The following is a 15,052-nucleotide window of genomic DNA, read 5'->3' as shown; positions in this document are numbered from 1 at the left end:
TTTAACTTAAACCTGGGATGAAACCTGGGACATTTTCTGGTTTGTATTGTCATGCCTTGTGGTATATTCACCCACTGAGTATAATCTAGGTTTTTAATAATGCAAGAAACAGCATGTTTATGCAGAGAAGTTGTACGGATTAGAGGAAGAGGGAGGGAGAGAGATCATTGTTTCAGTAAGGATGCATTTCACTTAAAACCTGAAGATCTTATGCACAGGTTGGCAATAATACAGGTTTAAGAAACTAAAGAATACTGTTTAACTAGCTGAAATAGCTTCTGACTACTTGTTCAGGCAGAACCATCCACACCTACTGAAAAACTCATAAGCTAATTTAACAGTTTTGTCAAACAGCCAATTGTAGAATAGGTAGTCCTATTTCAGCGATACCCTGGCTGAATGCATCTACCCCAAATTCGATTGTGATTTCAAAACTGGAAGATCTATAATTGACATCTCCTCAGCGCGGCAGCTGCAAGAGAAATGAAGTAACAAAGGAAATCACTAAATATTGTCATCATTGATTTCACCAAGGCACTCAACCATGTGACCTGAAGCAGATTGTTAAAGCTGTTGGAGAAAATTGGCTGCCCACTGAAGTTGCTCAAGGTGAGCTCCTCCTTCGATGGGTAGGGCCATCAATGACTAAACAACATCTGAACCCTTTGTAATCTGCACTAGGCTCAAACAGGGTTGTGTTTTGGCACTGACACTTTTGGCATATTCTTCTCTTTGTTCTCATATGTCGTCTGATCATGTACAGAGGGCCAGAACTAATGAAAGCTGTTCAGCCTTGCTCGCCTGAGAACCAAGACACAGGTGTGCAAAGGCCTCATCAGTGAGTTGCTGTACCCTAAGGATGCTGCACTAGTGTTTCATACTGAGTAATATCTGCAGCAGCAAACACATAGACTCAGTCTCGCTGTAAAGAATTTGGTTTGACCATGAGCACCAGGGAGACAAATATCATGGTCCAAGATGTTGCCGGCATTGTCAATATGGTGCCGGAGTTTGTTGATCGTTCCACAATCACCAGCACTGCTGAAATCAACACACGCATCACAAAAGCTGCAGCTGTTATGTTCAAGATGCATACGAGTGTAGAATAGCAACAACCTGAATGAGAAGAGCAAATGGGAGTCTACAAAGCCTGTGTCTTTGTCGCACACCTTCACTATGGTGGGACTTTGACAACACATGCTAGGCAGGTGACGGGGCTGAAATAAAAATGAAGTACTGTGGATGCTGGAAATCTGAAAAACAGTAAGTGCTTGAAGTACTCAATAGGCTTGGCAACATCTGTGGAGAGAGAAACAGAGTAAATGTTTCAAGTTGAAAATGACTTCTTCAGAAGAAGAATCATATTTGACTCGAAACACTATAAGTTTTTCAGGGTCATTGAGTGTGTCTAGCAGTATTATGAAGTTAAGTATTGCTGAAAAAAAGATATTTTGTTGAAGCTTTCATCAGAACAATTCACAAGAAAATACCAATGTCATGGGAAACAACAACTTATACTGTATGAGAAGAGAGTGCTGATTGGTTGGCAAGTGGACTCTAATTGGTAGAGGCGTTGCCATGGAGAATGCATCAGTCGATTGTGACTGACAGTTAACTGCCAAACATTGTTTGAAATTTAAACCTGACGGCTTGACTCCTGCCAAGACATTGCCCTGGGGAAGGAGCCATCGGATGACTGTTTTGTTTAGCTGAAACGGGCGCAATGTGTGTACGTGTTCTTTCTGTCTGCATAGACCAGGGCCCTAAGTATTAATATACGTAGCTTCCAGTACACACACACAAATGCACCACACTGAGCCCGACTGACCATCTTAAATTGGTTGTCGGAGTAATTCTTTGCACACTGAGCATTATTTAGCAAATGTTGTCCAATTGTGGAATTGCATCTAATGTTGGACACTGTTTTGAGTTTTGCAAGCATGGGCTGCCTGTGGACGGCCCATACCTTGCCCGTTGCGAACAGTGGAAGGCACATGCTGTTTGATATAATCTGTCAGTCTTTGGGATGTATGGCCTACATACCTAGCATCAAACCTAAATTCACGTTGAGTTCAGCTTTAATGACGCTTTGTATGCCGAAATAGATGGTGTTGCAATGGGATCCCCTCGAGGCCCAGCTCTCTCAAACATCTTTGTTGGGTTCCATGAGGAACTTGTCCTCGATGGAATGACACCTAACCTCCTACTCCTTGCATTGGTGGTGGAGAGAGCAAATGTTTATTGTGGTGGATGTGGTGCCAGTCAAGCGGGTTGCTTTGCGCTAGATGGTGTTGAGCTTCTTGAGGGTTGGCTGCATTCATCCAGGCAAGTGGAGAATATTCCATCACACTCCTGACTTGAGCCTTGTGGATGGTGGATAATCTTTGGGGAGTTGGAAGGTGAGTTACTCTTCGCAGAGTTAACAGTCTCCGACCTGCTCTTGTGGCCATAGTATTTATATGGCTGATCCAGTTCAGTTTCTGGTCAGAGGTAACCCCCAGATATTGATAATGTGGGATTCAATGATGTAATGCTATTGATGTCAAGATTAGCTTCTCTCTTGTTGAGATGGTCATTGCCTGGCAATTGTGTGATATGAATGTTACTTGCCACTTATCGGCCCAAGCCTGAATCTTGTCCAGGTCTTGCTGCATGTGGACTGCTTCAATATCTGAGCTGAGGGGGATGGTGCTGAACACTCTGCAATTATCTGCAAGCATCCCCACTTCTGACCTTGTGACAGAGGGAAGGTCATTGAGGAAACAGCTGAAGGTGGTTGAGTCTAGGACACTACCCTGAGGAACTCCTGCACGATGTCCTGGGAATGAGATAATTGACCTCCAACTATAACAACCATCTTCATTTCTGCTAGGTATGACTCCAACTCAGTGTAGCGTTTTTCCCTGATTCCCATTAACTTCAGTTTTGAAACATAGAAAATAGAAGCAAGAGTAGGTCATTCGGCCCTTCGAGCCTGATCTGCCATTCATTATGATCATGGCTGATCCCCTACCTCAATGCAATACTCCCGCTTTCTCCCCGTACCCCTTGATGCCTTGAGTCAAGAAATCTACCTGTTGCCTTCTTAAATATATTCAATGACTTGGCCTCCGCAGCCTTCTGTGGTAGGGAATTCCACAGGTTCACTACCCTCTGAGTGAAGAAGTTTCTCCTCATCTCAGTCCTAAATGGCCCACTCTGTATCCTGAGATTGTGACCCCTTGTTCTAGACCCCACAGTCAGAGGAAACATCAACCCTGCATCCAGTCTGTCCAGCCACGTCAGAATTTTATACGTTTCAATGAGATTCCCCTCTCATCCTTCCAAACTCGTGAAGGAGTACAGGTCTAGTTGGCCCAATCTCTCCTCGTATGACAATCCTGCCATCCCAGGAATCAGTCTGGTGAACCTTGGCTGCACTCCTCTATGGCAAGCATACCCTTTCTTAGGTAAGGATGCCAAAACTGCATACACTACTCCAGGTGTGGTTTCACCAAGGCCCTGTACAGCTGCAGTAAGACATCCTTGCTCCTATACTCATGTCCTCGTGCAGTGAAGGCCAGCATACCATTTTGCTAGGGCTTCTTGATGCCACACTCTGTCAAATGTTGCCTTGATGTCAAGGGCAGTCACTCTCAGTTCACCTCACCTCTTCAGTTCGGCTCTTTTGTCCATTTTTGGACCAAGGCTGCAATGAGGTCAGGAACTGAGTAGGCTACCCAAACTGAGTGCCAATGAGCAGGTTATTGCTGAGTAAGTGCCATTTGATAGCATTGTCGCTGACTCCTTCCATCACTTTGCTGATGATGGATTAGACTGATGGGGTGGTAATTGGCCCTGCTGGATATGTCCTACTGTTTGTGGATAGGACAGACCTGGACAGTTTTCCACATTGCTGGGTAGATGCCTGTGTTGCAGCTATACTGGAACAGCTTGGCTAAGGGCACAGCTAGTTCTGGAGCACGACTTCAGTACTATTGCTGGAATGTTGTCGGGACCCATAGCCTTTGCAATATCCAGTGCCTTCATCTGTTTCTTGGTATCGTGTGGAGTGAATCGAATTGGCTGAAGACCAGCATCAGTGTTGCTGGGGTCGTCAGGAGGTGTCCAAGATAGATCATCCATTCGGCACTTCTGGCTGCAAATGCTTCAGTCTTGTCTTTTGCACTGACGTGCTGGGCTACCCCAGCATTGAGGATGGGGGGATATTTGTGGAGTCGTCTCCTCCAGTTAGTGGTTTAATTGTCCTCCACAACTGAATGTGGCAGGACTGCAAAGCTTGGATCTGATCCATTGGTTGTGGCATCGCTTAACTCTCTCTATCGCATGCTGCATTCACTGTTTGGCATGCAAGTAGTCCTGTGTTGTAGCTTCGCCAGGTTGACACCTCATTTTTAGGTGTGCCTGGTGCTGCTCTTGGCATGCCCTCCTGCATTCTTCAGTGAACCAGGATTTATCCCCTGGTTTGATGGTAATGGTAGCGTGGTGGGTATGCTTGGCCATGAGGTTACAGATTGTGGTTGTATGCAACTTTGCTGCTGCTGCTGGCCCACAGCGCCTCATGGATGCCCATTTTTGAGTTGTTAGATCTGTTTGAAATCTATCCCATTTAGCACGGTGGTGGTGCCACACAACACAATGGAGGGCATCCTCAAGATGAAGATGGGACTTTGCCTCCACAAGGACCAAGCAGTGGCCACTCTTACCAATACTGTCATGGACAACTGCATCTGCCACAGGTGGATTGGTGAGGACAAGGTCAAGTAGGTTCTATTTTTCTGTTGTTCGATCCCTCATCACCTGCTGAAGACTCAGCCTAGCAGCTATATCCTTTGGGACTCAGCCAGATCAGTCAGAAGAGGTGCTACTGAGCCACTTTTGGTAATGGACATTGAAGAGCCCCACCCAGTGTACATTCTGTGCCCTTGCCACCCTCAGTGCTTCCTCCAAGTGCTGTTGAACATGGAGTACTGATTCATCAGCGGGGTGGGGGTTAGGTGCTAATCAGGAGGTTTCCTTGCCCATGTTTGACCTGATATCATGAGACTTTACGGGGCCGAAACTTGATGTTGAGGGCTTCCTGGGCAACTCCCTCTCAACTGGGCACCAGTCTGCTGCCGCCTCTGGTGGGTTTGTCCTGTTGGCGGAACAGCACATACCTAGGGATGGTGATGGTGGTATCTGGGACATTGTAAGGTATGATTCTGAGAGTATGGCTATGTCAGGTTGTTGCTTGATGCGTCTGTGGGACAGCTCTTCCAATTTTGGCACAAACCCCCTGATGTTAATAAGGAGGACTTTTCAGGGTTGACAGGCTGGGTGTTCCGTTGTCGTTTCGGGTGTCTAGGTTGATGCTGGGTGGTCCATCCGATTTCATTCCTTTTGGACTTCATAGCGGTTTGATACAACTGAGTGGCTTGCTAGGCTATTTCAGAGGGCATTTAAAAGTCAACCACGTTGCTGTGGGTCTGGAGTCACATATAGGCCAGACCAGATAAGGATGGCAGATTTCCTTCCCTAAAGGACATTAAAGAGCCAGATAGATTTTTATGACAGTCGACAATGCTTTCATCGTCACCATTAGACCTTTTAATTCCAAATGTTCATTAATTGAATTTAAATTCCACCAGCTGCTATGGTGGGATTTGAACCTGTGACCCCTGACCATTAGCCTAGGCCGCTGGGTCCAATGACATTAATACTACATCACCATCTCTCCCATATCCCTTGATTCCTTGAGAGACCAAGAATCTACCTATCTCAGGCTTAAATATATTCAAGGATGGAGCATCCACAACCCTCTGGGGTAGAAAATTCCAAAAATTCACAAACTTTTGACTGAAGAATTTCCTCTTCATCTCATTCTCAAGTGTTAGGTCCCTTTTCTTGAGACTTTGTATCCATGTTCTAGATTCTGAAGTCAAAGGAAACAACCTCTTCAATGTCTACCCTGTCAAGCTCCTTTAGAATCTTGTATGTTTCAATGAGATTCCCTTTCATTTTTCTAAGCTCCAGAGAATATGAATCTAATTTACTCAGTCTCTCATCATAGGACAGCCCTTTCATCCCAGGGACCAATCTAATGAAAAACATAATGCTGCAGTTGCTGGAAACTGAAATAAAAACAGAAAATGCTGTAAGTACTCAGGTCAGATAGCATTTGTGGAGAGAGAAACAGAGTTAATGTCTTAGGTCTGTGACCTTTCATCAGAACTGGGAAAAGTTAGAGATGCAATAGGTTTTGAGCAAGGAATGGGACAAGGAGAAAAGGAAAGCCTGTGGTAGGGTGAAAGACAGAAGAGATTGAATGGCAGAAGATTTAGTCTTCCAGGGCCAAAGGAAATGGTGATGGGGCAAGAAAAGAGACAAAATATGTGCTAGAGTAGGTGTGCTACTGTCTGAAAGCAAAAATAAGAGAAAAACCAAAATGAACAAAGAGAAGGAAACAATAGGGGCAGAGATTATGGTCTGAAATTGTTGAACCAGTGTTGAGCCTGGAAGGCTGTAAAGTGCCTAATTGAAAGATGAACTTATTAATTGTGCTTTACTGGAACAGTGCAGTAGATGTCAGTGAGAGAGCAAAGTGGAGAATTAAAATGACAGGTCACTGGAAGCTTGGGGTCATGCTTGTGGACTGAACAGAGGTGTTCTGCAAATCAGTCGCCCAATCTGTGTTTGGTGTCTCCAACGTAGAGTAGACCACATTTTGAGCATCTTTTCCATTCCTACAACTAAAGTGAATACACATTTCCCCACATAATATTCCATCTGCCAACTTTAATGTGGCGACCAGAATTGCACGCAATATTCCAAGTGTGGCTTAACCGAGGTTCTATACAGCTGCAGCATGACTTCCCAGCTTTTATACTCAATACCCCTGCCAATGAAGGCAAGCATGCCATATGCCTTCCTAACGCAGGTGGATAAGGTAGTCATCAGGAAGGCATATGGCATTCTTGCCTTCATTGGCAGGGGTATTGAGTATAAAAGCTGGGAAGTCATGCTGCAGCTGTATAGAACCTTGGTTAGGCCACACTTGGAATATTGCGTGCAATTCTGGTTGCCACATTACCAGAAGGATATGGAGGCGTTGGAGAGGGTACAGAGGAGGTTTACCAGGATGCTGCCTGGTCTGGAGGTTATTGGCTATGAGGAGAGGTTGGAGAAACTCGGTTTGTTCTCACTAGAGCAATGGAGATTGAGGGGCGACTTGATAGAAGTTTACAAAATTATGAGTGGCATGGACAGAGTAGATAGTCGGAAGCTTTTTCCCAGGGTGGAAGAGTCAATTACTAGGGGACATAGATTTAAGGTGAAAGGAGAAAACTATAGAGGAGATGTGCGGGGCAAGTTTTTTACGCAGAGGGTAGTGAGTGTCTGAAATTTGCTGCCAGAGGAGGTGGTGGAAGCAGGTACGATAGTGGTGTTTAAGAGGCAGCTTGACAAATACATGAATAGGACGGGAATAGAGGGATACGGACCCCGGAGGTTCAAAATGTTTTAGTTGACGGGCAATATGATCGGTGCAGGCTTGGTGGGCCGAAGGGCCTGTTCCTGTGCTGTACTTTTCTTTGTTCTTTTGTTCTTTGTTGCCCAATCACTTAGCTTGCCTTTATCTCGATGCAGCCTCTTTGTGTCCTCCTCACATCTTACATTCTTACCTAGCTTTGCATTGTCAGCAAACTTAGATATGTTACACTCTCCCTGTTTAAGTCATTAATATAGATTATAAATAGCTTGAGGCCTCAGCACTGATCCTTATGACACTCAACTAATCACAGCCTCCCAGCTTCAAAATGCTCTGTTTATCCCTACACTTTGCTCCCTGTTCCTTTAACCCTCTATCCATGCTAATATGTTACCCCAACTCCATGAGCCCTTATTTTGCGTATTAACCTTTTGTGTGGCACCTTATTGAAAGCCTTTTGGAAATTCAAGTACACTACATCTACTGGTATCCCTTATATACCCTATATACTATCGACATTCTCAAAGAACTCTAATAAATTTGTCACAGACGATTTCTCTTTTGTAAAACCAGCTTGACTTTGTCTGATCATACTATGATGTTCTAATCCCTACCTTCACTAGTCACACAGCTGTAATTCCTGCATGACTCACTTTACTGCACCTTTGTGACCTCTTTTAGCCTTGCATCCTCTCCCAAACCTTTTTGGTTCTCCAACTCTTGCAACCTACATCCTTCTCTGCCTCAAATTTCACCCAATCATTGGTGGCAGAGCCTTCAGCCACCTTAGTCCTTCTTTCTGGAGCTCCCTCCCCAAAATTCTTCACCACTCTTGCTGTCCGCACCTTCTTAAAAGCTTCCTTTAACTCCTTTTTTTAAACCAGTCTTTTCAGACACCTATCCTAACTTAGTGTCCACTCCTTCCCTGCCACTAAGGTGCCTTAAGTTTTTCTACTTCAAAGGTACTACATGAGTGCGTTGTTATTGGAAAGGCCAAATTCAAATGAATGCAAAAGAAGTAGAAATAAGTTATCTGCTCCCTCTTTTTTTTGTAGACTTTGTACCTATTTTAATTGGAAGATATCATTTGCTAGCTGCAGCATAATTGTAAACCCATTTGTTATAACATTTAAAATATTACTGTCATTTACAGCCTAACTGGTAGCATTGTCTCCTCTGTGTCAAAAGTTATGGGTTCAAGACCTACCTCCAGCCTTGTGCTCAAAAGGTGCAGTACTGAGAGAGTGCGGCACTACTAAAGGTTCCATCTTTCAGCTGAGATGTTAAACCAAGACCCTATCTGTTCCCTCAGGTAAATGTAAAAGATTCCAAGGCATGATTTTGAAGAAGAACAGCAGAGTTATCCCTGGTGTCCTGGCCAATATTCATTCCTCAATTCAGCATCACAAAAACAGAGCTCCTGATTGTTATCACATTACTGTTTTTGGGAGGTTGCTGTGTGCAAATTGCTTGCTGCATTTCCTACATTACAACAGTGACTACACTTCAGAAGTACTTGACTGTAAAGAGCTTTGCAATGTCCTGTGCATGTGAAAAGCATTATATAAATGCAAGCCTTTTTTTCCTTTTACAAATAAATGAAATGTTCTCATTGATCTTGTGCTGCATTCACTGGTCCTATTTTTCCATCATTACCATTAAAGATCTTCCATCTGTTTTGTGTTCAAAATTTCCCTTTTTGCACAAGACCAAGCCAGTAAAATTCACAGTATTTCTTTCGGGAAGTTCAAAGTGACATAGTTAAATGTATTGGTGTGATGCACCCTTATGTTCCTTTTTTTTATTTAAAGGATGGTTTATCATAAATCAGTAACATTCATTGGCATTGTAAGTGAACAGAACAGAGCCTGTTTCTGGCCTCGAGAGCTTCCCAGTGTGTTCAGCTGTTTGTAGCATTATTTAGTTAAACGGGCATTGTCTGAGTAAGAAGAAACTGAACCCATACCAGTTTCAAAGAGATAATTGTTTTGTAATGCTCAGGATAGAGACCAGTACAATGGCTGACTGATATTTTCATTTTTTAAAAAAGGTTATCTTGCGGTGAACTACTTTAAGAAAATTTCCCTTTGGTAATATAGGCAATTAACATAGACATACATAGTAGGTGTCAGGCATTTTTATAGATCAGGGTAACGCCTTCTGTCTGGTTAGTTAGATCTGTTAGAGTTTGTTATTTCCTGTACTGGTTGCTGCCTCGGTGGGAGCTGGGGTGGTGTGAAAGATGAAGTTAATGCTTTTTCTCTGTGTTTGAACTTCCTAACAGAAATTTTTTTAGTGGTTTTGCAATCAACAGCAACGTTGTGAGGAAACTGCAAAGCAATCTAGTTGAAGTCTTTGAGGAAATAAGTATATGATAAAGGAAATATAGTAGATGCTGTGTATTGAGATTTTCAAAAGGTATTTGATAAAGAGCTTTGTTAAAATTGAGGTCATGTTGTGTTGAAGAGAATGTGGAAACATAAATCAGTTGATTAAAGAAAGGAAACAGCAGTAGTTATTTTTTTCAGAGTAAAAGTACACGAGTATAATTTAATATATTCACATCTGAACTTGGGTATCAGGACATCATAAAATTTAACAGGGAGCACGGTTAACAAAAACAACTAAGGTAGGACCTATATTTTGGACAGATGGATTCAGCCGAAATTTGATTTGGAAGCACGTAAGGTGATGCATTTTGTGAGGAAGGATGAGTAGTGGAAATTCATGCTGAATGGAGAAGCAGAGAGGCTTGGGGCTTCAGAGACATAAATCTTAAATGGGAGAACATATTTATAAAGAGGAAATGAAATGAGATCTTGAATTTTATAAATGATGGAATAGATTACAAAAACACAGCTAAACCTATTTAAATCATTCGTTTGCTAAAGAATATTTGTGCCCTATTTTTAAGGAAAAGTCAGAACTGTTGAAAGGGTACAGAAGTAACTGTCACTGGTAATGTGAACAGCACGGCTCTAGATATGGGGGAAAACTAGACAACTTCAGTAAGGCAGAGAAGATGAGGGAAGTTTTTTTTTCAAAATTAGCAAAGGTTTTGATAAAGGGGGAAAAGCTGCTTGCACTGATGGCCATTTGGTAATATTTGTCTAATTTTCCTGATGTATACTATTCGCTGAACCCCCTAATGATGCAGTTAATTGGTTAATAAAAATGTTTTCTAGTTCTTGTAATTAGCCTCTTTGTTGTTTTAAAAAAAAACTGTTTTTGCATTTTTCCATTTTGTATGTGTTACAGGTATCAAGACGGGAGAGAAAAGAGGTAGACTGATAGAATAAAAGCAAAAAACTCCGGATGCTGGAAATCCAAAGCAAAAATAAAAATACCTGGAAAAACTCAGCAGGTCTGGCAGCATCTGCGGAGAGGAACACAGTTAACGTTTCGAGTCTGTATGACTCTTCAACAGAACAAAGAAAAAATAGAAAAGAGGTGAATCATACGGACTCGAAACGTTAACTGTGTTCCTCTCCGCAGATGCTGCCAGACCTGCTGAGTTTTTCCAGGTATTTTTATTTTTGTTTTAGACTGATAGAATGATGCACCCAGGCTAAAAGTCTGTTGCCATAGTGATGGGCTCTTCCACATATTGTGTTATCTGTAGTGTCAACTTGTCAGAGAGGGTGTACAGAACAGTACATCTCATGATGTTAGACTGCTGTGAAATTTATCTAAGTTGTATGTTTGAAATCAAGATATGCAAAACTACATTTAAAAGACTGATTCACCCTTTGAGAGTTGTGATTTCAGTACTTGATCCTAAAAAATTGTGTTTTTACCTGCTGGGCTGTTTCGGTAAAAACAGTACACAGTACTCATAGTCTTTCACTAACCATTACACAAAGATTTAATTTTTTAATGCCTTTAAACTACAAACTCCAGGAATGCCTCCATTGCGTATAGTTGCCATTAGAAAATTGTTTTTTAAAATTTTGTTTCTAATGTATTACCCTTATGATGTTTTGAGCTGTTGCACTAAATGAAATTCGGCATTAGCATCAGGTTTGTGATATTACATTAAAAATTATTTTTATAAATATTAAATAGGCCTACATGAGCCATTAAATGCCTATGGATGTAAAGTGTACCATGCTAGGGTATCGACGTGTCCCGGATGATGTGACTGTGCATTCTTTGCTTTTCTTATTATGTTCCTGGTCTAGATTTTTCTGATTAAATTTATTTTAATCTATGACATCCTTTGTATTGCATAGCTTTATAGCTTAACTATGTAACACTGCAGTGATGGTGCAGAATGGTTGTTTGTAAATCAGTGTAACTTGTGCATGAATGCACTTAGTGTGCCCTTGGAAACAATATATTTTGTCTGAATCTGAATTGCCTATTTTGAAAAGGAGAATGATGTTGTATCTTGTAGCAGATGTCTGTTGCTGAGTCATATGACAAAGCCTGTAACATAAAGCTTTTATGATAGTCTTTGCAAGAAGGATTTAAAATTGATGAGGAAGAAGTGTTGGGTAAACTGTCGGTACTTAAGGTTGACAAGGGACCGGATGAGATGCATCCAAGGATATTGAAGGAAGTAAGAGTGGAAATTACAGGGAAACTGGCCATAACCTTTCAGTCTTCCCTTGACTCAGGGAGGTGCCAGAGGACTGGAATTGCAAACATTATGCCCTTGTTCAAAAAAGGATAAGCCCAGCAATTACAGACCTGTCAGTTTAACTTCAGTGGTGGGGAAGCTTCTAGAAACATTTATTCAGGATAGAACTAGTAGTCACATGGAAAATGTGGGTGATTAGGAAGAGCCAGCATGGATCTCTAAAGGGGAAATCGTGTTTAACTAACTTGCTGGAATTTTTTGAAGAGGTAAGAGAAGCTGGATGAGGGTAATGCTGTTGATCTGGTGTACATGGACTTTCAAAAGGCATTCAATACAGTGCTACACAACAGATTTGTGAGAAAAGTTATAGCTCATGGAATAAAAGGGACAGTAGCAACATGGATACAAAATTGGCTGAGTAATAGGAAATAGAGGGTAATTGTCAATGGATATTTTTCGGGCTGGAGAAAAGTTTGTAATGGAGTTCCCCAGCAGTCGCTATTGGGACCCTTGCTTTTCCTGCTATATATTAATGATCTAGATCTTGGTGTGCAGGGGACAATTTCAAAGTTTGCGGATGATACAAAACTTGGAAACATTGTAAACAGTAAGGAGGACAGTATAGAACTTCAAAAGGGTATGGACAAGTTGGTGGAGTAGACAGATAAGTGGCAGATGAAGTTCAATGTGGAGAAGTGTGAGGTGATGCATTTTGGTAGGAAGAACATGGAGAGATAATATAAAATAAGGAGCACAATTCTTAAGGGGGTGCAGGAGCAGAGGGACCTGGCTGTATATGTGCATAGATCATTGAAGGTGGCAGCACAGATGGAGAGAGCAGATGATAAAGCCCAGGATACTGTATGCTTTATTAACCGCATTGAGTACAAGAGCAAGGAGGTAATGCTGAGCTTATACAAGACACTAGTTACACCTCAGCTGGAGTATTATGTACAGCTTTGGGCACCACACTACAGGGAGGATATGAAAGCATTCAGAGTGCACAGAAGAGGTTTACAAGAATGGTTCCAGGGATGAGAAACTTCAGTTATGAAGATAGATTGGAGAGGTTGGGACTGTTCTTCTGGAGTGGTGCAAGCCAAGAGATTTGACAGAAGTGTTCAAAATCATGAGGGGGGGGTCGGACAGATTAGATAGGGAGAACGAAGGGCACAGATTTAAAGTAATTTGCCAAAGAAGCAAATGTGATGTGATAAAAAGCTTTTTCGTTAACCAGTGGTTCGAGTCTGGAATGCACTGCCTGGAAGTGTGGTGGAGGCTTGTTCAATCGAGGCATTCAAGAGGGCATTGGATGATTGTTTCTATTCAAATAATGTGCAAGGGTATGGGGAAAAGACAGGAGAATGACACTAAGTCATAATGCTCATTTGGAGAGCCGGTGCGGACATGATGGGCTGAATGCCACCCCCCCCCTTGCCTGTTATGATGCAGCAGACGATGTGTGCCAGGCAGATCAAATTCACGAAGGAAACCTGATCAGGCGATCACAACAGTTTTGCAATTTGTATTTATTTTGAGATGCGTGCCCTGAATTTAGAGTAATAAGTCCACCAAGACTTCAGAGTCAGAGATTTTTAGAAAATTAAAGTGGTAAAAGGAGGAGTAGGGCTGATTAACGACCAAAAAGAGGATTTATGAATGGGGGCAGGGGGCATAGCTGATTTGTTAAAGACAGGTGCAAAGTATTAATTTATCAAGGAGGATGCTGCTAAGCAAGTCATGTTGAAAGAGTAGGTGGTTCAGACACTTGAAGGATTTAAAATTGATAAGGAGTAGGTATTGGATAATCTGTCTACTTAAATTGATAAGGCACCAGGACCAGATGAAATGCACCGAAGAATACTGAGGGAAGTGAGACTGGAAATTGCAGAGGTATTGGCCATTATTTTCCAGCCTTCTTTAGACCCCTGGATGGTGCCAGACAACTGGAGAATTGCAAATGTTACACCTTTGTTCATAAAAGGGTGTAACTACAGGCCAGTCAGTTTAACTTCAGTGATGGGGGAGATTTCTAGAGGCAATAATTCAGGATAAAACTGATGGTCACATGGACAAATTCAGGAAAGCCATTAGGGATTTGTTGAGGGAAAATTGTGTTTGACTAACATGCTGGAATTTTTTCAGAAGGTAATGAGGGTTGATGAGGTCAATGCTGTTGATTTGGTGTACATGGACTTCCAAAAGGAATTTGATACAGTACCACGCAACGGACATGTGAACAAAGTTATGGCTTTGAGGTAAAAGGGACAGTAGCAACATGGATGCTAAATTGGCTGAGTGACAGGAAACAGTAATAGGTACTGGATGTTTTTTGTACTGGAGGAAGGTTTGTGCTGGAGCTCCTCACAGGTCAGAGTTTGGACCCTTTTCTTTCCTGATTTCACTAGACCTTGGTGTACAGGGTACAATTTCAAAATTTACAGATGATACGAAACTTGGAAGCATTGTGTACTGTGAGGGGGATAGTTTAGAACTTCAAAAGGACATAGACAAGTTGGTGGAATGGGTGGCAGATGAAACTCATGTGAAGAAATGTGAAGTGATTAATTTTGGTAGGAAGAACATGGAGAGACAATATAAAATAAAGGGTACAACTCTAAAGGGGGTTGCAATGGCAGAGGGGCCTAAGTTTGTACATGCATAAATCATTGAAGGTGGCAGGACAGGTTGAGAGAGAGGGGTTAGAGAAACATACAGTATCCTAGGCTTTATTAATAGGGGCATAGAGTACAAGAGTAAGGAGATTGTGTTGAACTTATAAGACATAACTTATAAGACACTAGTTTAGCCTCAGCTGGAGTATTGTATCTAGTTCTGGCTGCCGCACTTTAGGAAAGATGTGAAGGCGTTGGAGAGAGTGCAGAAAAGATTTGCGAGAATGGTAGCTCCTCATCCAGGTATGAGGAACTTCAGTTACGAAGACAGACAGGAGAAGTTGGGACTGTTTTCCTTGGAGAAGAGAGGTTGAGAGGGGATCTAGT

General features: G+C 42.1%; 1 protein-coding gene across 17 annotated transcripts in view; it reads left to right on the top strand.

The window, feature by feature from the left end:
- LOC144682643 (inositol polyphosphate-4-phosphatase type I A-like) overlaps positions 1-15,052 on the top strand; it is a 253,427-nt gene that overhangs the window by 105,078 nt on the left and 133,297 nt on the right. The window lies entirely within an intron of this gene.

The sequence above is a fragment of the Cetorhinus maximus genome, chromosome 7, assembly GCF_964194155.1.
Source record: "Cetorhinus maximus chromosome 7, sCetMax3.hap1.1, whole genome shotgun sequence".
NCBI classification, from domain to species: Eukaryota; Metazoa; Chordata; class Chondrichthyes; order Lamniformes; family Cetorhinidae; genus Cetorhinus; species Cetorhinus maximus.
The sequence above is the reverse complement of the archived record's forward strand: the minus strand, read 5'-3'. Positions and strand labels throughout refer to the sequence as shown.